At 40.5% G+C, this 24,853-nt stretch overlaps 1 protein-coding gene across 7 annotated transcripts in view; it reads left to right on the top strand.

Moving 5' to 3' along the window:
- Positions 1 to 204: 204 nt before the first annotated feature.
- The window catches only part of LOC125769092 (probable lysine-specific demethylase 4B), a 217,126-nt gene continuing 192,477 nt past the window's right edge, over positions 205 to 24,853 (top strand). For 6 of the 7 annotated variants that reach the window (XM_049437551.1, XM_049437552.1, XM_049437545.1 and 3 more), the window contains exon 1: positions 205 to 232. The gene's annotated coding sequence lies outside the window, so the exon portion shown is untranslated. The remainder of the gene's footprint in view (positions 233 to 24,853) is intronic. The other variant, XM_049437547.1, reaches the window with a different exon arrangement.

The raw sequence follows: 24,853 nt of genomic DNA, 5'->3' as shown, positions 1-24,853 counted from the left end.
ATCGTCTTCGGAAAACGAATTGAAATATTTTTTTTAATATTTTTTAAGGATCGAAATGTTTTTAAAATGATTAAAATATGAAATAAAAAAAGTAGTAAAATAATTATTTTTTCTTTCTTTTTTTCCATTAGGACGGCCAGGTTAGTTACCTCCTTAATAAAAGATTAATAGATAAAGAAAAAAAACTTTATTTTATAATCATCTATTAACACCAGACCAACCATACGTTAAGGTAAGTAAAGTAATAAAACTTCGTTACTAATTATAACCTTCTCCCCCCAAAATAATGATAAATCAACTTATCAAAGTATCTTAATTGCTGCCTATTTATCTAGCACATTTATCAGCACAAAAATTTGTCCTTTATAAAACCTTTTTGAAATTTTCTTGTCATTCTCTCTTCTAACGGAAACATTGCTAGCTTCTATGAAGTTTGTTCGTTGACAATGATTAAAAACAAATTACTTCAAGAAGTATATAATTGTAGTCAGTATTGTTATCCCTAAAACCCTAATAATGCTTTAAAAACAATTTATTTCTATTGATGAATAGTGATTTTTTTTGTTCTTACATACTTTGTTACATTAATTATTTTTAAAATCAAAAATGTTTCTGATTTCTATTAAATTTTAACTAATAATAATAGATTAGCATAGAGATTAGGTAAAAGAGATTAATGGAAGTTAGGAAAACACTTTTATTATAATCTTAAAACATTTACTTTGTTTACACAAATTTCAGACATAAATAATATTTTATTTGGCCTTTGAATATACCGGATTTTAGCATAATTTAAACTTTTGTTTGAAAAATATTTTTATAGTAGTTTTTTTTTAATTTTTCCTTGACATGCTGTTTTAAAACATTTTAAATTAGATTTGAAAAGTTTGGTGCAGAAAATATGTCATTAAAGTCTAGGGGTTAAAGTCACTGTTGAACTTAAAGCTAATAATTTAGTATAAGTGTCAAATACTGAGATTTTTTAAATTTAAGTACTCTGTCATGCGTTTATTTTCTTAAAGAAATACGCTCAATAATAATGTGAAATTATAATTCAATAACTAATAAGCACTTAATCAACTTGTTGCAATTCTCCTCCTTTAAGAATGATTGATTAAGCTATCTTCACGTTTTCCTCTTAACAACAATGCAACAGCTAGGCAGAATGCCACGAGAGAGAGAGGGAGAGTAAAAAAACACAACCCAAGAACACAAGATGCACTTGTCCTACAAGTAATAACGCTGCATATTACACATGTGCATGCTTTGCTGCATCCATTATGCAAAGGTAGAGATCAAATCAAAGCCATTTTATCACGCTGAGTCATTGCATGCATCCCTATTATAAAGCATGTGTGTCGTGTGTTGTAGCAAATGTATGCGACCCTATAGTCGCTGCCACCACCATTACCCCAGCACTAACTTCCCACCAAGGTCATGGTTAGCACATCATAATGGATTCCTGATCAAAAGCACTCTCACACACACACACACACAAACGATGCCACAGAATCAGCGTGTCGCCAAATGGTTTGGTTGAGGTGTGGGATGGAGCATAGAATGGTGGGGAAGGGGGGAAAAAAGGAGGAGGAATGTTCCAATCTCACTGCATGAATAGTTTCATGAGACGAAGATTGAGTCGAATGCACACCATAAGTGATACATCACCGGTGTCACGTAAGGTAGAAAACCATAAGACAATGGTTTGCATCAGGCACGACCTCGCCGAGTGGTACGACATTACGAATCAGTTGCACCCGCCGGTCGGGATACTGCGGATGCTTCTGCTTGCGCACCCGTGTGCAAAAGAATATTATTCTCTTTTTATAATGCTCGAGAATAGGAAAAACCTTGTATCTCACATGTTCTATCTGTGGCTCCCCTCCTCGCCGGTACTTCACCTTCACGATTTTCGTGTCGTGTCTCTGGATCGCAGGGTGACCCTGCGACTAGATATATCCCTCCCCCCGTTCTAGTGACGGTGTGAAGCAACGAGCGAATGGACAGACGGCAATGAAGATAGTGACGGAGAGTAGAGAGATAACAGTAACACCGGGTAGCTGTCACTGATGCGTTTGGGTTTTCCATTTCTTTTTTTTCCATTCCCGGCGTTCGTCAAAACAGTGTTTTCAAACCCCAGGCTTTAGCGGATCGCGACGCCGAAAGACCGCTCGGGTGTTTTAAGATAAAAAGTACACGATAATGTCAATCAGGTAGTTAGTTAATGCTGCATTAGCAAGTCATTCAATCAATTTTAAGCGCGATCCCTAGCGCTAGGCTACACGGCCTGCTCGAGGTCAGGTGCGCTCGTCAACGTGGGACACCGTTGTTGGAGAGATCCAAAACGCCCCGTTTTGCGGACACGATGACAATGATGAGTGGTTCTAATGGAATGCAGGATGTCACTCTGCTGTTGAATATAAATGTGCCCACTTTCGTCTAGTATTGGTACTTAAAAAGACCAGAATTAAATCACTCACCAAAACGATGTGAACCAAACGGCATCTAAAATAAGGCTGGAAATAGGAAATGTCTAGATTTCTGGGGCTATAGCATAAATACCTTCTCCAGTAGCTACTCAGCGCTTTAAGCAGTGAGGTTTTTACTCACCAAGAAAACGGAAACCCCAACTTTACTGTATTTACCGTTCAGAGATCTCTAGGGTCCCTAGTAGGGACTTCCTACACACACAGAAAGAGCAGCTCATAAAGGTGCTACACAAAACCGCAAAAGTATGCACTTCCGTAACCGCTCATAAAATCAACACACAGTACAAAGTACTCGGCACGGCATTACAATTTTCCCCGCCTCCCCCAAAAAATGGCGGAATACCTTTTGCGGCACACCGGGCACTAATTAAAACTAAGGAAGGATTACAAACTTTTGAACTCACAATTCCCGCAAGTTAACAAATACCTTCCGGGAAAACGGGGGGAAAGAAAAGCCGGAAACTAGTAGCGAAAGAGCAGTGGAGTCGTTTTTGTTTTGCTTTTGGTTAAGGTTGGAACTACTTCAAAGACTTCTTTTCTCTGCTCCTGCCCCGGGTGAGACACCCGGGTGCAACGTCGTAGTGGGAATATAAAACCATACCTATTCATTTATCTAACAAGGGTTTTCTTAGGTAGAATTAATAGCTCCTTACGTGACTGTGTTGTGCAAATAAATTGGACCAAGGTACGAGAAAGACAGAGGTTTTTTTTTGTCTTTGCTACCGTTTTTCATTACGAATTCGAGGCATTCGTTTACCTTTAAAACCCAACCAATAGCTTCTTTGAGGCTGTAAAATCCAAACCAAATATTGTCTATTTCTTACCCAGGACGTGCATCGTCTTAATTGCTTACAGATTGATTTACGGAAATGGTACAATTTTTCCCCCCGTTTTTTTTTGTTTTTCTTCTCTTCCCTTTTTGCTTCCATCTTTTGTCATCTTCATCAGAAGTCAATCTTGTAATGTGCCCTGTGACAAAATGGAGGAAAATTTCTTCGCAAAAAAATACCCACCCCAAAACTATCCGGTTCACTCAAATCCGTGCTGCCCGTTTTCAATCAATAGCTCTCGCCATCAGTTCTGTTCTTCCAGCTCGTCATCGAATGGATTCCCCTTTATTAGGCACATTTGGTTTGGATTTTTATATGCGATTCTGGTCGTAGCTTTGCGCTCCGTGTTGAAGAAATTCACCCTTCCACCCTTTAGGGTGAAGCCCCACGAGCCGTTTTTCTTTTCGGTGGAGGAAATTGATTAGGGCAAATTAAACGGATCCTCCCGCAACGGGCCAATCAGCGCCGTGACAAACATAGTTGTATTGTACCGTGGGGCGAGATGCTATGCGACCATCACAACCGACCGAAGACAAGTCGTCGCGCTGTTCCCCGTTGCTGTGTGGTAAATTAATTTGATTACTTCCGAAGCTATTTGAAGCCTAGAATGCAACCCGGGCAGACGATGGTGCTGGCCATCGCGCTAGCTCTGGATGGTCGAGAAAATAAAGAACTTATCCTTAGCAACGGAGGCAAGGAGACGAAAAACCACATTCGTAGGAAAAGTTGTTTGGTAAGTCGTTTCGACATTACTTGTTTTTCTTTCATCCGCTGCCTTGTTTCGCTTTCCTCGCTTCGTCTCTATTGAGCCCGTTGCTTGGGTAAATAGAATCGAATTATATTATCGTAATATAATTACGTAATAAAAGCGAACGTAAAGCATAATGAATCCGTATGAGAGTGGTTTTGCGACTCGTGCGGACGTACAGGGAGATGGATAAGAAAACATTCAAAATTGGGGAAAAAAATATAAAAATTCCAACACAAAGAAGCTCAAATTGATTCAAACAGCTCGGTGACCAGAGGTGAACCTTTTTTTTTACTCTTATATATCCATTTTAATCACTCTTCAAATGTCGACCCTTAGCTGCATGACGTATCTGAGCATAAAATTCTTCTCTCTTTCAAACGGTCAATCAATAACACCCCTGGAAGAACTGGAAAAAAGAACAAAAATTTAAAGGAAAACTGAATATAGTTCCAAACGACGGAGGTTCTAGTTAAAGTTCCTATGATGGATAAAGTTTGCCTCAAGCTTTTAATGTTCAGCTAAAAAATTAGGCCCTTGCAGGGACTTTTGAAAACCATAATTAGAACTTCTTGAATATGTGAGGGGAGTAAAAGTGAAAAATATAAATGATTTTCATAAAAATACAGAAATTCAAAATTAAAATCAAGTAGAAATTTAATTTCAGTTAGACATAGTTTAATCTACAGTACAAATTATAATTTCGTTTCAGAAATTTGTTGAAATAGCTCATTACCACTATAGTCTGAGTAAACTTCTCAATTCAAATGGCGATGCCGTTGATGACACATGACGGCGCTCGACCGTGAGCACTTTAGAGGACTTAAGCAAGCAATTTTTTTTATTTTTTTTTTATTTTTCTTCCACATCGTAATCATAACAGTAATTAGGAAGTAAAACTATCGATGTTCAAATAAAGTAATTCTGGCTTAAATTCTATCCACGAGGAGGAGTATGTCTATACTACCATACTAACATGATACATTGTGCAGAAATGTTTTGATTTATAGGTATTACAGTATTTTTTAGCAATAAATATTATTCTATTATTCTACCACTATTTACGATTTGAATATAAACATTTAGAGACGACCAGAGATAAAATGGGAAAAATTTAAGATCTCAAAAATCATAGTTTAATATGTAGTCCTCATTTTCATAGATTTTATCCAAAAGCCCCTTTTCCCACATGAAGGCACCAATGATTCATACCAATACAAATGCTCCCCAATGGCCTTTGTCCCCAAAAACTTGAAGGATATTCAACCGTCCATCCTAAACATTCCTCCACATTTTCTAGGCGGTCTGGAAAAAGGATGTACTACCCAAAACTCCCCATAAAACTATTCCCGTGTGGGAGTGTGTGTGTGTGGGTGTGGGTGTGTGTGAGGATATTTTTATCGTACTGAAAAACTACAGCACCCATTAAAATGACATCACCAGTTATGCGTCGGCGGAGGATGCAAAAGCATAGTAGCAGCTGCGAGATGATAGTGAGAGTAGTTAAAAACTACTTCCCTCACTCAGGCTGGCGCAGTTAATAGAATTGTCGCATAAAAATGATTCACGCCGCCCCGGGAGGGAGTGGGAATAGGAAAATTAAATTTGGCCCGAGATTTCGGGCTGATTCCATATTTTATCTTTTATGGCGCTATTATATGCATAATATACAATATTTTTGGCAGCGAGTAGGTTGGACCACTTGCGATTGTCAGCAGCCTCGCAGCCCGTCGTTCGCAACAAAACTATAAAACCATTTTGCCGAGCCAATGTCTTCGGACGGCGGCTGGAAAATTTATGCCCGTCCGTAGATCCCGAGCCTGCGAAAGCTTGGCTGCGGCAAACTGTGTTACTAAACTAGCGATCCGACTATAAACCGTGTGCCGAACTCAGGCACACAACAAACGCACCGGCGAAGATAGCAGGGCGCGGGAATTAAGGCAACACGCTCCGTTTAACATAAGCTTCCACACTTAAAGTGTCCTTATCGTAGCGATGTCACCTCTGCCAATGCGCCAAAAAAAGGATTAAGCGCGTTTTAAGTTATTTTTAGGCAAAATAAAAATTCTACTTCCTGCTATGAACCCTTTCTTCGCACGGTACAACGTCTCAAACCGATACGTAGGAAATGTGCACCCCCGCAAAAGGGGTTTTTGGTACCTGATCCTTGATAAAGTCAGTTCACCCGTCACCCAACCATTAGCGCAAAAACGGGGAAGCAAAACCGAGGGGTTTTTAATGTTGTCGCAATTTCCATCGTGCGGGAAAGGGGTACCGTGTACTTATGTGTGATTATGTGCCTTAAATTGACTGCACCGTTCTGCCAGTCAACCGCCTAGCCCGGTTGATGGAACGTGCGTCGATGGGGACGCTTTCCTTTAACACTTTCACTCCCGGGTGCGATTTCCGAATAAGTCGGAAGTTAATTTTCAGGAAGCATTTCGTTTTATGAAGCGTAATTTGATGGAAAGTAAAATTGAATTTCACAGGAAAACGTAAACCTACTGAAGAAGGGTGTGTGTGTTTGTGTAGATATGCGTAAGCTTAGCTCATGTGTGTGAGTTTTAGATAATGTGATATTTTATTCCCCTTTTCTTGCTATTTTATGTTTCCATCTTTGCTTAACAAAATAAACCTCTTATTCTTTGTTTTTAATTTTACATTAGAAGTTTATCTGCGTGTCGGCTTATTCGTGCCGACAGGGAATGATAGTTTCAAACGAAAGTTTAGAAAACTTAATGCTTAATAAGCGCTCCACCTGTGATTGAAACTTCAAAAATTTTACAAAATGAAGAAGTTACAACCAATTACACAGATATTTTTACAACGATAAACCACCCCTTAGACAATCTAATACTGTATCCCGTTTTATCCAAGCCCAACGCGGCTTCGCCGTGACCGGATAAACGGATAACATGGTTCTTATTGGCGAATACATTAGTGAATACTGTAACTGGGAGTGTTTCTGCTAGGTGCACGATTTAAATAAAATATGAAGTTTATTGTTCCCCTAAAAAAAACCCTAAAAGTTGAAGCTTTTAAATAGCGTCATTGAAGTTAAAATTAATATAAATAATTGCTTTTAAAACTATTTTTTTAAAGCAACACGAATTATTCAACACCCGGTTGAAAGGCACACGGATAAACTTGCAAATTTGTCAACAAAAGTAGATCTTTTATACGCAATTCCCGTTTATCCGGCCTGATACTAATCCCGACAAACGAGGATGACGCTCCACTGTATTTTAACTTCCTTTACATTTATTTGCACTTTAAGTTTATTTACTTAAATTGTTCGAAATCCTTTCACGTTTTCTTGCAATATATTCTCTTCTTTTGCTGCACCACCATAACATGATACGGACGTAAAAACGGAAACATCAAATGTAAATTCTTTTCTTGTACACTTTTAACGCACCGATTACGCCGAGTATCACAGTTTCCAGGCAATATGTATCCTTATCGTTCCTGAAATGTCACGAGTGGAAAAAACAACTTAGAAAAGCAAAACCTCATAACACAAAGGAACATCAACACGCGTTTAGTGACGCCCAGACGCCGTGGGTGGCTCTTGGCGGAGAGAAAAAAAAAGAAATACGGAACATATAAAATTACTTTTCTCGTGCAAGTAGTACAACACGATACGGAAGTAATGTGGAATGTGGTTCGTTTTGAAGCTTTAACTACACACACACATGTGGAACGGACGATCCCGAACGAGTTTCCCGGAACCGAGAATGCGAGAAAATCCCGTGAAAACTCCACTGCGAGATCATAAAGTTCACCCAAAAGTGGCATTACTTTGACTTGCTTCACTGACGAATGAGTAGAGAATTCCCGGCTGGAAAAAAATTCCTCCCCCCGCGGGGAGGCCAGCCCAACGGGACCTTTGGATAAGTGGGGTTTCAATAAATATTTGATAGCAAATACCACCGAAGCTGGGAAGCGTCCAGCAGCGAACCGAACGTGAGCTACACCCTTTTTTGCAAGGATATTTTCTAGCGTTTTAATAAGAAACCGTAAAGAGTGGTTTCGTAGCAGGGAAAACCAAAAATAAAGAGAGAAAAAAAGGCAACAAAAAAAGCAGTAATGTTCTTAAAACACTCACCCACTTGTGTTGCTATTTATTTAGAAAAAAAGGACCCCAACGCAAACTAACGCAGAAAAAAAACATCGACTTCCGGAAGTTACATACATTTGCCGTCTGCCATGTTTTATATGCCTGGTGAGGGGGAGTCACGGTAAGGACAACCCATGCACCGGGAACCGGAACGACACGGGGAATCACTTTTTGGGCATGTTAACATACCGACTTCACTCTAAAGGGGCTTTACGTCATGTTGTTACCCGGTTTCAATTCGACGGATTCTTCTATCCTTCCCAAACCTCTTTTATTTCTCACTCCATCCCTCCAAAAATCAAACATGATGGACGGAAAACAACGGCAAAATGTCAAAAAATGGCAACATATATCAACGAGCATGGGAGTTGAGGTTATGTTTTTGTTTTATTAAAAAAAATCCCAGGTTTTTGGGTAAGTAAAAAAAGAACCTTGTTTTGAGGTTGTTCGATTTTGGGTTTATTAAATATTTACTCCTACCACAAAATATGCATGTGCGGTGGACGGAGGGAGGTGGATGGGGGCGGAGGGAGACGGAGGGGGACGGAGGGAGACGGAGGAGGACGGAGGGAGACGGAGGAGGACTTAGGAGGACGGCGCGGAACGGAGGAGGACGGAGGGATACGGAAGGGGAAGCTAGCTACAAGTACCATAGGACCACGTTCCTTGTTCTATTTGTTTTCCGTTTTTTTTTTATTTCACCTCAGGGCCCTCGTAAATCTACCACTGTTTTGTTATTGGAAATTTTCCAAAAGCAAAACGCGACATATAACGTTACAGTGCTAGTTCCCAGAGGGTTACTCAATATTTCATCAATATATTTTTCAAAACAAGATTGATGGCCGCTTTTGTGCTTTATTGGTTTACTTGAAACTGGTAACATTATCGGTATCCAATATTTATTATTATTTTGGAAACTAATTTTTCTTTTCTTCCCCCTCAAACGGTAATTTCAAGAAAAGTGATTCGTTTAGCTCCTTCATTACGCTGGCAATCATTTGCTGTGGCTTCTCTTGCTTAACGCTCATGTTCCATGATCTGTTGTCTCACTTAGGGGTTTAACATGTTTCAAAATCAATGTGCTAATTTTGTAAACTCGTGACTCGCATTTATCCCCGGCTGCGGTTCATTACCTTCTCCATGTCTGGCCCCGTCTTCCTCACCACATTAGAAGTAGGCTAATCTTGGATGGGTAATTCGATCCTTCCCAATATTACTTGCACTACCACCAGCTAGCGGCTGTCCTACGCCTGTGTATCGATAGCGGTTTAGCCTCGCGGCCACACTTACCCGCCTACCCCTGAAGCTCCTGAAATGAAGATAAATTTAATTTGATTTTATTTTATAGCAGCTCAACACTCCCAGCCACGGATGCGACTCTAAGGAAATAAGTACCCCTAAGCCTTCAGCCAATCACCACGCTGAAAGCAAGTCGTACGCACACGCGAGACACGAGTCTCGTCAAGAAGAAAATGTAGCCCAACCAGTCCAGACCAACAAGACGCAAAACATCAAGACGAAAACAAGCAGAATGATGTTGAGTTTCGGAGGGAGGGAAGCAAAAAATAAGGCATAAATACGGTCCAAAAAAAAAGCTGTATCCGACAAGATACTGCATCGCCAAGAAAGAAAAAAATCGCCCTCGGGGCTACAATTTCGTTCGGAAGGAAAACAATATCGTTGCGTCCGTTCATTGTTTCCTCCTTTCGAGAAGGGTGGAAATGTACCGGATGCGTTCTGTATAGTGGTTCCCCAGTCGGCTTTCCTTGCCAAAAACCTTCCCAACAAGCAAAACCAAAATAAAAAAAAAATGGTTCTGTTTTGATATACTCCAGATACCACCTCTGGCCAGTTTCGTACTGGCGGTCGTCGTCTATCTGCTTTTATGAAATCGTTTTCTACCAAGCAACTGTTCTACCTTTTAGAATTTCTTGTCCCGAAGCAAGAATAAGGAAAAAGCTTCCCTTTTTGGTGAGCTTTTTCTTGCCACCGGACAAGCAATTCAACCAGTTGGCAGAGCGTGTGCACGATTAGAGCGATGATGGCGAGCACTGACGATCGTTCACTGGGCTTTTCTCTTGCGCTTCACCGTGCGTCAAACGAACGTGCGCCTCCATCGTGCGCCTCCGAGTGCCCGGAAGACAACACTGACAAATGGGCTTTTTTTTCCTTTCTGATGCGACCAACCAAGCCAAGTGTGATGCTTTCGCCACTCTTCGCCGGTTCGTTTGCTTATGCCCGAGTGTCTTCCCAATGGCCAAAGAAGGTAAATCAAAAACCTCTTACGCGGGCTAGCAGTTATTTACGCTGCTTTATTGCTCGTTCAATTTTTCCACAACACTCGCCACGAAACTGCATCGTGTGCTGGTAGCGAGAAACTCGGTTTTCTTCACGTAGCTGAAGCTCCCCGAAAATTATTGTGTCATGCGTGTGCTGCCTGGCCAGATTTTAGAACGGAAGCAAAACAATCCTTTCCCGGCACGTTGTGGCGTGCCGGAATTGGTTGTGATATTTCGTGTCCTGTCAGTATTTCTTTGCCGTTTTGTTTTATGCCGACTCCATTCGTTCGCTTCCTGTCCTGCCAAGTGTAGTGCAGTTGCGTGAAGAACGAAGCAAAACATCCACACAGTGACTGCCCATGCAACGGTGGAAATTGATGGCTACTGACATATCAATTAAAGATGGTTTTGATTGTTTGCTCAACGCGTTATATCGTGCATGGCAGTTTTTTTTTGTTTTCGTTTGCACCATTTTGTCCCATGAATAGAATTGGGCGCGTGCATTGTACCTCCCCGAAAAAATGGCCCACCCTTGCGGAAACAATCACTTGCGGGGTTGTACTGGCGTAATTTAGACGATGTCAAACCGTCAGACAACTTCGCCCAGGGAAACAACACTCGTTGTCGAAAATAAAAAAAAACATGATGTTTTTAACAAATAAGCGGTCGGGTAAAAACAAACAGTCACTTAACGGAGGGACAGGGCGAATGTTAAATTGTTTCTATTATTTTTGCTTTTCAATTAAAACTCTGATCGTAAAACTGTCAGAAACAATAAACCGAAGGCATTTTTTGTTTCGCTTGGAAAATTGTACTTATGGCTACATGTCTTGTGTAAACAAATCATTAATTATTTCATACAAACGGGGTAAACGTCAGAAGTGTTTTAGAAATTGAAAGTTTCTCGTTATATTATTAGTTTTTATTGATTTCAAAGAATACATAAAGAATAGCGTTTATATGCAGGGCCAAATGGAAATGGTGACTCATTGGAAGTTTTAAAGAGAAAATGCATATTTTTGTATAAAGAAAAGATTGACAGGTTTAGTTATTAGGAGAGATTAGCTAAGATTTTTTTTTGGTGTAAAATTTTAAATTTTTGAATTTTGAATAAATTTGATTCAAATTTACAGGATTTATTAAACTTTTTCTTAATATTTGTCCAAACTTGACCTTATTAGAACGTTAACTATTGGATCCTTTATATTCTGAAGAATTCGGATTTGCAGTGAATTTATCTCTGAGTTCCGTTGAAATTGTTTTTTTAGATAATGCAATGCATGCAAATACATCCATTATTTATTTTTTAATTTAAGTTTGGAGATTTTTAATACTATTATCAGGAGTAACCATTTCTACTGGTTTTTGCATATTTGCAGATGTAATCTATATTTTTGTTGTTGTTTTATTATTTTATTTGCATTTTCCGATTTTAGAGTTTTAATTCTATAATTTTCACGCAAGAATTCGAAAAAAAAACAATTTTAATTCAAAGGACAAACTTTAAGTCATAATTCGAGTAAAAAGTATAAGCGCAGTTGAAAAATGTTATTTAAAATTATAAAAAAAGAGCTTGTAAATACTAGAGTACCTAACAGAAGATGGGAGAGAAAAAAAATTACTTCACATTTAGATAAGAATTGTATTAACATGCTTAAACTATCCAATCATGTCCTTTATTCCGCATTTAAAAAAAAACCTAATCCACCCATTACTACACATTGATAAAAAAATTGCATAATATGTCTGGTTTGCTATGCAATTTTTTTTTCCTTCTTGTCCTAATATAATTTGCATACAAAAACCTCCAAGCCATAAAATAAATGTAGAAAAAAACGCTCTAAAAATGTATTCACAATATGCAAATGCTATCCATGATCGGAAAATCTACTTCCTAACCGTTGCCCCTAAAATTCCGAAAGCTTGGCCAGTAAAAATGCCACCCGGTAGGTAAATGGGTCCCGTGCACCTTTAAACAATGTCACCACTTTCGCCACTCGGATGCAATGCAGTTTTCCGGTGGCATATAATTCTTTCCACCTGAAGTAACATTCCATCACGAATCGAACGTACACAGCACGGTTCTGCATTGCGGAGCGTTCGGACATATTTCCTTGCCGAAGAACGACAAAACCCGGTCTTATCGCAAACGGATTCAATAATTATACTTCTACTGAGAACGAGTAGGAAGATGGGAACGTGTACCATTCCGAGGAAGTGCAACCGAAATAGGGAAATTGCTAAAGGAGCATTCATTTGAATTTTTAAATGGTCGGAATATTTTTTTTTATTTTCCCTTCCCTGGAAAGAAGGAGAAGAAGGGCCGATGATGCAAGACAGGAAACTTTTCTTGCTACTGATAACGCCACTGAAATACAGTTCCGGTGTCGTTTTGGAATCCGTTGTTTATGCTAATGACAGGAATGAACCATTCCAATACGGTGTGGTTGCCGCCTCTCTACCCAAGGCTCACGAAGGCACAAAGTAATAGGTACACTGTTTTTGATTACGACTATTGAAAAGACAAGAAGTAAAATAGTTTGATAACAGTAATAGTTTGCAGAAGAAGAAGAAGAATCAGAGAAAACGGGGGGAGGAAAAAATTCGCCCACAATCGCTTGGGAAATGTCCTTCACGCGATGGCTGGCCAGCCGGTGTGTTGCTGGAAATTTGCATTAACGAGCATCCCATTGATTGGAGTGCACTTCATGGCTGCTCCACCATTGACTACGAGTGGATTTGGAGTGAAGTATCTGAAGTTCTCCATCAGCTCGCCCCCCCACCAACATGGCATCGAAACGATGGAGTTTTCCTTCGCCGCATCAACAACAAGCCAAGCCACAATTCGATCGTAGAGCACGTTTGCGGTGTTTAAAGTTAAATGTTGCTTCGAATCATTCCGGGCTGCGGTAACATTTTGTCGTTTGCTTCCAATCCCACTTTGCCCACTTCCACTGCCTTTGGTACTTGGCCCCCTTCGGCGTAAGAATGGAACTGCATTTCCATTACATCGGCTTCGAAGGCTTTCTCCAAAAAAAAAAAAACAAACAAACCTTCCCCCGATACTATCAGCTCACTGATGAAACGCTTCATTCCACTGGTAAACAAATGGAAATGAATGAAAACTTCTTATCAAACCACGGATCAGCACCACGGAAGCAAAACCCATCACGTGCGCTGGGGTAATAAATATGGAACCTTTTAGCAGTAGGCCCAACTCGTCCGGGTTCGCTTCACACACACACACATACACACACAAAAAGTAGAAAATGGGCATGGAACAGCTTGCCGTGGAAAACTACAAAGGCCAAAGGAAATGAAAATTGAATCATGCTGTGTACTTCACTTAAACTCAAACTCATAAATTGAAACCGTTTCTCAAACAAATGAAAGTTGCTTTGCGGAGGTTTTTTTTTCAAATCCATTTACATACTTGCCGTTGCCGGCTCAACAATGCTTTAATCCACAACACATTTGGAAAAAATTAAAAAAAAACATATGCTGACGAGTTGCGTGCTGTACCCGATGGAGGTGCCTGGTAGCTTTCGGGGTACTTGATTGTCTCTTTGTGCGCTACTTTACGGTTAATTAAATTATTTCACCATCGTCACCTATTTTAGATGGTTTGCTGATGGTGTTTGCTTTGCTTTACGGCAGGCAGTTATAGTTTGTGTGTGTTTGTCTTTGTAGGTGATTTTTAATAGCCATCAACAGTCACGATATGCCAAGCGGTGCCATGGGGACACCATTGTTGGTATTGTAATGTTTGCTACTGGTTGAAACAGAGTTTCGGTGTAATTTCACTATAATAAAATTAGTTCAACAGCATGATTTAATTTTATGCATAAGTTTAAAACGGTTTCTAGGCTATTAACTACTTATTAACATGTTAACTGATCCTTCTTGTGAACTTTGTTGTCGCCCGTTCACAGTTGACCGCTTGGTCAAGTCATTAATTATTTTCTAAGGAATTTGGACCATCCACGCTTCCGTCATCCGATCTTGGACAGGTTTGATCTCCAACTAATCCTTCTTTGTCTCTGAAGGAACGTATTGCTGGAGAGGACCTTCCTAGTTAGGCAATAATCTGATACACTCATCTAATATCTCAAACATTGTATTTCTCCAACTTTTACCACCATTAGAATATCTGGTAAACTGAACTCGTGGTTTTTTGTCTTTCTCAACAAGTTATGATTTACAACTATCACTAAAAAAAAAAAAAAAAAAAAAAAAATCATTCGGCCTCCAACCTCGGATGAGATCGGACGTAATTTGGATTTGCTCCCGCACAGCGAAGCAGAGTTTGGGTCATTGGCCCAGCTGAACTGGCTTGTGATACCTGGATAGTGTTACGTGTAATATTGCTCACTAGCACCGTGTGTTCTCAGTGTAGTAGTAGTGTTAGTTATACGGAGCATGTGCTAACGCACTAGCATCGTGTGGTGCATCGTGTTGTGTATCGTTTTGTTACAGTAATAGTTATCGATACGCTAAGCGTATCGTTAGGAGAACGATAATCGTATAGTCAGTATACTTAATTGTTTCCCTGTTCCAGCCTTGTTCTCTGGCGAATTAAACGGCAGCGATGGAAGAAGATGAAATTGGTGGTTTCACACCTGTTAAAAGGAAGAAAGCTATGCAGGGTTCGCCCGGCGATTCTGGCGACGCAGATATTTTTTCGACGAATGGTCAATTTAAACAAATACATCGTCCCCGCGCATACCCACCGTCATGGGAAGGACGATTAGATATATTTTTCATGCCTCGTGATAAACCGATGGACATAAGAGTAATAGCCAAGGCTATTTTCAAAAAGTATCAAGGCGTTCTCGATGTTTATCGAGTACGCATGAATAAAATAAGAGTAACAGCTAAGGACAGAACACAGGCGAATGCGATAGCCTCGGACCAGGAATTTACGGAGCACTACCGTGTGTATATTCCCGGTAGTTCGGTAGAAGTGGTAGGAGTAGTCGAGGACTTCGATTATCCGCTAGAAGACATTGTTAAATTTGGTCAAGGTGCATTCCATGCCCCGAATATACCGTTCGTGAAGGTACTCGAAGCAAAAAAGTTGTATGCTTCGATTCATTCCGAAGGGGTAAAAAAGTACCACGAGACAACATCGGTACGTATCACTTTCGAAGGTAATATTTTGCCGAAGTACCTCATTATTGAGGGACTTAGAGTACCAGTGACACGACCGTACATACCCAGGGTTTCTACTTGCGCTAAGTGCAGTCGGATTGGCCATACGGAGCCGTTTTGCTCCAACAAAATCATGTGTGGCAAATGCAAAGGATCGCACTTAACGGCTAATTGTGTAGCTCCTGAGCAGAGATGCCCCCACTGCAAAGACTCGTGGCATGAAGTATCTGCATGCCCAGTCTACAAACTGATCAGCAAAGAGCAACGAAAAACAATTCAAGAAAGAGCTAGAGGTTCTTATGCTGATGCCCTTAAAGGGACAGAAAACAACCGTTTTCAGGACCTCAAGGATATGGAAGAAGTGGATACGTCCAACGCAGGACCCTCTTCACTGACGGCACCCAAGCGAGTTGATAGGAGAATATACCGTACAAGGAGGGCTCTTTCACGGAAATCACTGTCAAAAGCCCTGAAAAAGAGAGCACAAAAGCTAGCACCTCCACAAGCTTCCCCTAGCAAGAACCTTTCCTCTCTTAGCCAATTCCTAGATCCCAACACCCCCCAGACCAATCCCCAGAAGGCTAAACACCGTAGATCTTATGACACTAGATCGAAGCTGGCTTTCCCGGAAGAACCCCGACACTACTCCCAACACCACTTGCCAACTCTGACAGAGATTCTCACATCTCTGTTGGAAGTTCTGAAGTTGCCGCAACCGTTAAGGGGTTTAGTGACCTGTGCGATTCCGCTATTGAAAAATGTACTGAAACAATGGTTGTCTCAATGGCCAAACTTGAGTATGATGGTTCGATTAGATGAGTAAACAAAAATGGCCAACATACTCCAATGGAACTGTAGAAGTTTTCTTGGAAAATTAGACCTTTTTAAAATATCAATTGGAGAAAATAATTGTGATGCATTTTCCCTCTGCGAAACCTGGCTATCACCTGATATAAATCTATCTTTAACGGGATATAATTTAATCCGTCAAGATCGCCTCTCAAGGGGTGGAGGAGTGCTAATTGGGATAAAAAGGAGTCACACCTTTTCTCGAATTGCAACCCCTGGGCATGACATAGTAGAATCAGTCGCAATCAAGGCAAACATCGGCGGTCTTGAAACGACCATTGCATCAATATATATCCCGCCGATAGCCAGGGATGAACAAAGACTGATTGAAAAGATCAAAAAGGATCTTGAAAATCTCGCTTCGGTTTTGCCTGAACCGTTTTTTATACTAGGGGATTTCAACTCCCACGGTATAATCTGGGGAGGAGAAAAGGATGATCTCAGAGCCCCGATCATCCAACAACTCTGCGACGATTTGAATCTTAAAATATTAAACTCTGGAGAGCCAACTAGGGTGTCATCGCCTATGACACGACCAAGCGCATTGGATTTGTCTCTGTGTACGTCGTCACTAACCTTCAACAACAACTTAACATGGAAGGTTACACAAGACCCAATGGGTAGTGACCATCTACCGATTTTGATCTCAATTACCAAGGGCATTCAACGAGTTAATAAGTTTCCTGCTAAATGTGACTTAGCACGAAACATCAACTGGAAGAGATACGGCGAACTAGTGACTGCTTCACTGCCACTTGTAGACTATAATTTATCTCCTTTAGAGGAGTACCAAAATCTCGCTTCGTGTATAACCGAGTGCGCCCTTGGTGCCCAAACAAGGAGCACCCACCAAGTAAGGACTTTTAAAAAACCTCCCACTCCTTGGTGGGACAAGGATTGTGAAGCAGCATTTAAAGCGAAAAGGAAGGCATTTATAGAATATAGAAACATGGGCTCTAGTCATTTTTACGAAAAATATAGAGGACTAGAGAGAACATGCAAAAACTTGCTAAAAGCTAAAAAACGTGGATATTGGCGTAAATTTGTAAATAACCTAAATCCTTCCTCTTCGCTTAGTTTGCTATGGAAAACCGCCAAAAGGATGCGAAACTGTAATGTAGAAAATGAGGACGAAAATTTTTCTGGTGATTGGCTCGAGAAATTTGCTCACAAATTCTGCCCTGACTTCGTCCCCGCGGAAAAGTTTATACAAACTTCGCTTGGAAGGGAACCTCAAATGGACGTACCATTCACCATGGTTGAACTTTCTCTTGCCCTCCTATCTTGTAGAAATTCTGCGCCTGGTGTAGATCAGATCAGTAACCAACTGATCTTAAATCTACCGGATATGGCAAAGAAGCTTCTATTGATACTGTTCAATAGGATGCTACTATACAATATCGTTCCGCCAGAGTGGAGGGAGGTAAAAGTGATAACCATCTTGAAACCGGGCAAACCGGCATCAGATTATCGGTCTTATCGACCGATAGCATTGCTCTCATGCCTTCGAAAAATCTTCGAAAAGATGATTCTTCTGCGTTTAGAGAAATGGCTAGAATCTACCAACCTTCTCTCAAGTACCCAATATGGTTTTCGTAAAGGCAAAGGTACGAACGACTGCTTAGCGCTGCTAGTTACAGAAATCGAACTGGCACATGCACAAAAACAGAATATGACTTCCGTATTCTTAGATATACAGGGGGCTTTTGACTCAGTATCCCCTCATATACTGTGTCATAAGCTAGAAAACGCTGGAATTAGCCCGAAATTAAATAACGTAATATTTAACCTAATATCAGAAAAGGCAATGAATTTTGATAACGGCCACTTTCAACTGAAGCGGACCAGCTTTCACGGACTAGCACAAGGGTCCTGCTTGAGCCCCCTGTTATATAACTTTTACGTCAGTGACATAGACTGCTGTCTTACGCCTAATTGTAGACTTAGTTTTTCACAAACTGAGACAACCGTGCTCTATCTATATTGCTGAGCTAGCAGCAATATTTTACGCACTGCTACTTATTAGTGCCAGACCTCCAGATGAGTATTTTGTTTTTACAGACAGTCTGAGCGCTGTGGAAACACTCAAAACGGTAAAGTCTGTTAAGAGCCCAGACTATTTTGTGCAAAAAATTCTAGAGGTCCTAAGCTCCTTGTTTGAAAAAGCGTTTCGCATTTCGCTTGTATGGATTCCCTCTCATTCTGGTATTACTGGCAATGAGAAAGCGGATAATTTGGCAAAAAGAGGCGCTTCTGAAGGTGATTTGTATGATAGGCCCATCCTATGTCACGAGTATGCCCACTCTCCCCAGGAATTCTGTCTAGCACGTTGGCAGAATCTATGGGAAGCAGATGATCTCGGGAGATTTCTCTACTCGATATCACCAAAAGTCTCCTTACGACCCTGGTTTGACGGGCTCTCTGAGGGAAGAGCGTTCATCCGCATGATGTCTAGGCTCAGATCTAACCATTTTGCGCTGGGCGCTCACCTTCAGCGTATAAACCTGGCTCCAACGAAGGTTTGCGATTGCAGTACAGGACATCACGATATAGACCACCTTCTGTGGTCTTGTCAAGACTATGATGATGTCAGGGGATCACTGTTGGCAGCAATAGCGGCAATCAACAGGGATCCGGATGTCCCAATTAGAGACATTATGGCCACAGGAGACGTGCCATATATGAAAATTATTTTCAGGTTCGCCAGAGAACACGGTTTAAATGTTTAAATGTATACGTTTCCCTATTCTTAGTCATCAAGTAGTAAGTGTTGTTTGGTCTGTTTGTTTTTATAGTAGTGAGTAGTGTTGCACGTGGCACATCGAGGCACAGAAAACAACCCAGAAAGCGTACAGAAGACCTGGAACAAGAGAATCGACAGACCCCATCAACGATATCTAGGATTCGGACAATGGACATCAGGACATTGGACAACATGATAGTGGACAACTGGACTTTGGACAACTGGACATTGGACAGCAGGAAAACGCATCAACCGAGTATGCCCGGGATAAGGCAGCTTGGTAGGAGGAAATTCCTACTATACCATAGAATGTAAAACCCTAGTCGAGAATTATCTCGACAATACGGCATAGCCCGTAATACTCAATAAATAATAATAATATCACTAAAAAAACTAAAAATAAAGAGCAAGTTCACGTCCTCCGTCAGTCAAGACTTATTGTCCAAGATTTGAGGACGTAGTGATATACCGAACTTCACCGAATGTGATTAATGTTGTATTTTGGTGATATATTCAGTATCGTATGGGTTCGTGGGGGCCATAATACGCATTATTCCCAAAAACAATGCGCACCCGGATCGAACTAAACTACAACTCCTCGTACAACTCCTCAACTGATCAATTCCATCAACTGATACTCTGCCGTGATTCTCCCAGGAGTTTCATCAAGTTGTGAAGAACGAAAGAAAATTGTGCCACGTTTGTTGAAGCCGTCAATTCGTATGACACTGTCACTCTAATTGTTTGATATTGCAGGTCACCTTGAAGCTGATGAATAACTCGTATGTGAGGATCTTTTATTTTTTTTGCGCCATTAAGAATGGCTAAGCCGTATCAAGACTTATTTTACCACGTAGCAGGATAGTTAGTCCTTGCAACGGGGGCCCCAGATGGGATTTGATACCTAGTCCTGTCGTGTGGACCTGCGCTGTTTATTACGTACACTACCGGACCGCCCTATGTGAGGATCTGATGCTCACGGAATTTCTGGAAAATCCAAAAACTCAGTTTCATCCAATATTATTCCGATGATATCCGCAGCAAGGAGTGCAAGTCCGCAGTAGCAAATTCGCGACAGGATATCGTGGGCTACATGTCAGACTGTGATGACTCGAGTGTTCGAGCAATTCAGTTTGTGGCCATTTTTGTGTACTTCATTGGTGTATACCACCCAGCTTCCAGTTTTCGACTCATGAAAACAGGTTATCCCACAAAAGTTCTTTCTTGTTTACCTTTCACCGAACTTTCTTTTCGCAATGTACACAGCCAATGTTTAATCAGCCGTTTAACCAATCGAGTTGACGCATTCCCAACCTGTGCATCGAAATCCCCCAAAAACCCCCAAAACGTAAATGTTTTTCTTTCACAAATATTAACTGTTTTCACTGCAGCGAAAATCGAATACCAAACGCACCGTAACCAGATAATGATATCATTTTAATCACACTCGCAAACAATTCTCATTTTCCCCTTTTCCCGCGCTGTGTAAGCTCCCCTTCAACTGTTGTACCCTGAAGGTTTTTGGGCGGAGTGGTCAGTATTCGTGATGTGGCGTGGCCAACGGCATGTATGGATCGCTTTTAATTACCGATATTCAATCAATAAACAATTCCCGTACACAACCCAATGTCAACATCTGGTGGAAATTTGGCGCTTGGAACTCCCTCCCACCCATTGCTCACCTTCCCACAAAGGTGGGTGGATGGGATTTGTTTATCCTGCGTATGCAATTATGATAATTTGTAAATAATTGATTCAAGCACACAGTCACGTAGTACGCCCGATATTTGTTTGGAGTGATGCACTAGGTTGGGCTTTCTGATGAAATGCAAAAAAAGCATACAAACATCCTGATATCGGTATACACTCGAGGAAAAATTGGTCCACAACCCATCAAACGCGTTGTGCGGTTTTCCAAATTTATCAAACAAACAGTTTGCTGTACTGTTTGCTCTACGCATGTGTTTATGCAACAGGAAATGTAATGTAAATGAATCCCGATAGACCCAAATTGGATGGGATTTTCTTCCTGGAAATGGTGATTTAAAACGTCATTTTACCGGAATAAAAATCTCAACCCAGCCCAAAATGTGGTTCGTGCTTTAAGCTGAACATACAATCAAGCATAAAGTTAATTTACGAAAATTGAAACAATTTCCCTTTACGCAACATTTATTTGGCTGCATTCAATTGTGATGTTTCCATCACCTGTACCAAAAATCATGAGTCAGACATCCAACAGGACGCCTTTGAACAAAAAGCAACATAAAGCACGACACATAACATCGACTTGACAGTGAAAAAAAAATTCGATCTATATTCATGAATGACCGGAAAGCAAATGCCCGCAACAAAAACAACAATAACAAAAAGTGATATTAATAAATCAAGAACTCCAAAACTCAACAACACGCAACACCGATGTCAGATCAGAGCAATCAGGTAGGGTCAGTTTTCGTCGTCCATTTCGACTTTCCACGACACTGTAGCACCTGTTCACAACGGCACAACCAAAACGTCGGAAAATCTGCCACCCTTCCCGGTGGGAGAGATTCCATCAGGATTGTACCATTATTGAGTCTCGTCATCCACCTAACCCCTGTGACGGACACGGTCAGGCTTTAGGTGGGGCATTGTTTTCAACTGAAAGTAAATAATTCATTGCCCAGTATGGTATACGCTTATGCCGATGTAGACGATTCCCAGCAGCATTCGCAACTCTCAAATCACTTTTTCATCGACCAAACCTGTGATCACTCCACCGCACCGAAGGATGTAACAAAAAAAAACACACGAAATACAAAACCAAACTCCTGGGGCTATTGTATGCGGCGGAACGCATCCTGAGGAAGGAACACAACCGAAATGAAGCTAGGTAAACCTTACCCGTGCAAAGGACGAACGAAGTTTTGGAGCGGGCGAGCAAGAAATTATAATTTCATTCACCTGTTGACCCTCGGGGAACGAGCGAAAAATGTCTCGCAAAAGTGTACTCTGTCGGCGGTATCTTAACCCTCTAAACGATGGTCGAAATACCAGAGTTTCTATCCTTTAAGCTAGCAAGATGGTTAAGGAGAATCGGCGTAACCTAACATCATTGAGATGTGTAAGAAAATGGCTGTTTGATTTATTTCACGAACGTTTGTCTTTTGGTGTGTAGTTCACCGTTCCGTACCGAGTCCGACTCCGTTGGACATAGAGGCAGAGCCGTTTTGGCTGGGACCGTCGCATAATCATATTTTCTTCTTACAAATATAAACAGAACTCGTTAACAGGATGTCTCCGAGAAATTGAATTCAAGCTCATGAACCGTTAATGATTTATGAATAATGGATTCAGATTGGATGTTGTGGAGTTTTGTGTTCTTTCTAAATAGTATCTTTCGTTCCTTTTGGGCATGAAGAATAAGGACTTCTTTTACATGACATGAGTTTGTATGCTGAAAGTTAAAAATGGGTGTGTAATTTAAAATGGCAACGAAAACAAATCTAGAACAGGTTGTTCTGTAAAACGTTTATCTGTAATGATATCTTGAAATCAAGGATGAAGTCAGGTTAGATGAAGAGATCTCATACTCTGATCGTGATCATATCCCAGATCTCCACAAGACCTAAACGGAAGTATATTCTCTCTGAACCTCTGAAGAATTTTTTCTAGGATTATTGCGTTGGAAGTCGTAAATGTTTAACTTCTTGGTGGAGGAAGTAGAATTCACGACTTCCTATCCTATTGTGTTCAGTTTCCATCATCCATCAGGACCTCGGAGACATTAAAAAAAAAGAAATCACTGCTTCTGTGTGATAACCTACTACTCAGTTGAGCCCAATATTGATCGGCATTTTCGTCAAGGTACTCGCTTTGGTTGGTTACTCCAACCTCCTCCAAAACGATGAGATCACTCTCCCGCCGAAAGAAGAAGGAAAAAAGGAGTCGTCTAAATCTGTTGACACGAAATGCCTCAGGATAAAAATTCTTTGTAGAGCCGGTGAAGAGTATGCACAAACCATCGAGCTCAATTCTTTGAATGTGCATTTTCGTACTCACTGCACTAAAATGCACTAATTGCATAAGTTATTTCAGTGACAAACGAAATTCTGCGAAGCCATCCTCAAAACCGGCAAATTAAACGATACAGTAAAATTGTGAAGATTAAAAAGAACTTTCCTCTTGGCTGACAATTTTCACAAGCCATTCCATTTACGTGAAACACGTTCCAACAAAACTCATAAATGAAGCTGTTGCATGGCATTTTGTTGCATTCTTTGAAACATTACGATTATCTTTTCCCAGCATAGGCATGGTAAAAATAAAAGTGGGGAAAAAAGCTTATTCCATTTCTCATTCCTATGGTGTCCCCTTAGATTTTTTGCATAATATTTATTTTGCTGTATTTTTTTTCTGTACCTTTCTTCCACATTCACACAAATGGAACCATTTTCCACAGGGATGAGTGGAAAGCTTTGCATCTTTGCTACTTCACTGTAGAGTCCATAACCTACCAAGGAATCCACAATTTATGATACTTGAACTGCAATAATGCGAGATTATGTGAAATTTATGGTGTGGAAGCTATTTAGAGTTGCAATGTTATGCAATGGAGAGAAGAAGAAGAAGAAAAAACAGCAAACTAGTCAACATTTTCTCGACGAAAGTGTCTTGCACAATCTTTGTGCATTATTTTTCCAGGATTATACTTTCTATCGCTATTTTATGCAGTTTGTGAAAGAAACAAAACTGCTGTCGATACCGTTTTTTTTTTTGTTATTTTTGCTCTCAAACAAAAGGGGTCAAGCGAGCCTAGAAGAAATTTAATCCTAGAAGAAGAAGAAAAAAAACAGATAACATGCGACCGTTTGGACAAACTGTAGCAACAACCAAAAATCGAGCCTTCTAGTGTCGCTGGGAACAGGGAACAATATACCATTACCATGGATAACAACATATGATGCAGCTCGTTCATGGCTAAAACAGTGAGATTGGTCAGGGATGGGGCTTAGAAGGCTACTGTCGCTTTTTTATAGCTAGAGGAAAACTTTCCTGAACAACGCCATATGCACATGATCAGCTGTAACGAATTGGCCTACCAAAATATTTACGCTTAAATCTAGGACATTTTCTACAGAGCACAGTAAAATCAAAGTGTGCTATACACCGTATCCAAACAGGGGGAATTCATGATGTTCTACCATCCTAACCAATGCCATTAGAATTAGACACACTCGAATGCTACAATGTTTATGCTTTTCCGAAAAGTATCATATTTTTCCCGTTTTTTTATGCTTTGATTTTCTCTCTACCATATTGTACAGATTTTTTTATTAGTTCATTTTGAAAAATCACATCTTCCGCTCTCTCTTTCTCTCTTCCCAATCATCGTTGCATCAGTAGGGTAGACATAAAGCTGTGTCTATGTCGGAAATAAAAATGTACGCTGATTCGACAGAATATTAAACCTCCGGTACGGTCAGTGTTGCAGAAACTTTATTTGCCGTGCAGTGTCCACCACGATGCGTGGATGCAACACGACCTTTGCCGGTCAGGTACCATCAGGTACCAATGATGCTTGGTGATAAATGATTCTGTTTTTTTGTTGTTGTTGTTATTGCTATCCACCATATGCTTATATCATTCCGAACACGTCCCC

Source organism: Anopheles funestus, chromosome 3RL (genome assembly GCF_943734845.2).
Source record: "Anopheles funestus chromosome 3RL, idAnoFuneDA-416_04, whole genome shotgun sequence".
Lineage (NCBI taxonomy): Eukaryota > Metazoa > Arthropoda > Insecta > Diptera > Culicidae > Anopheles > Anopheles funestus.
Note: the sequence above shows the minus strand (reverse complement) of the source record. Positions and strands in the feature narration are given on the sequence as shown.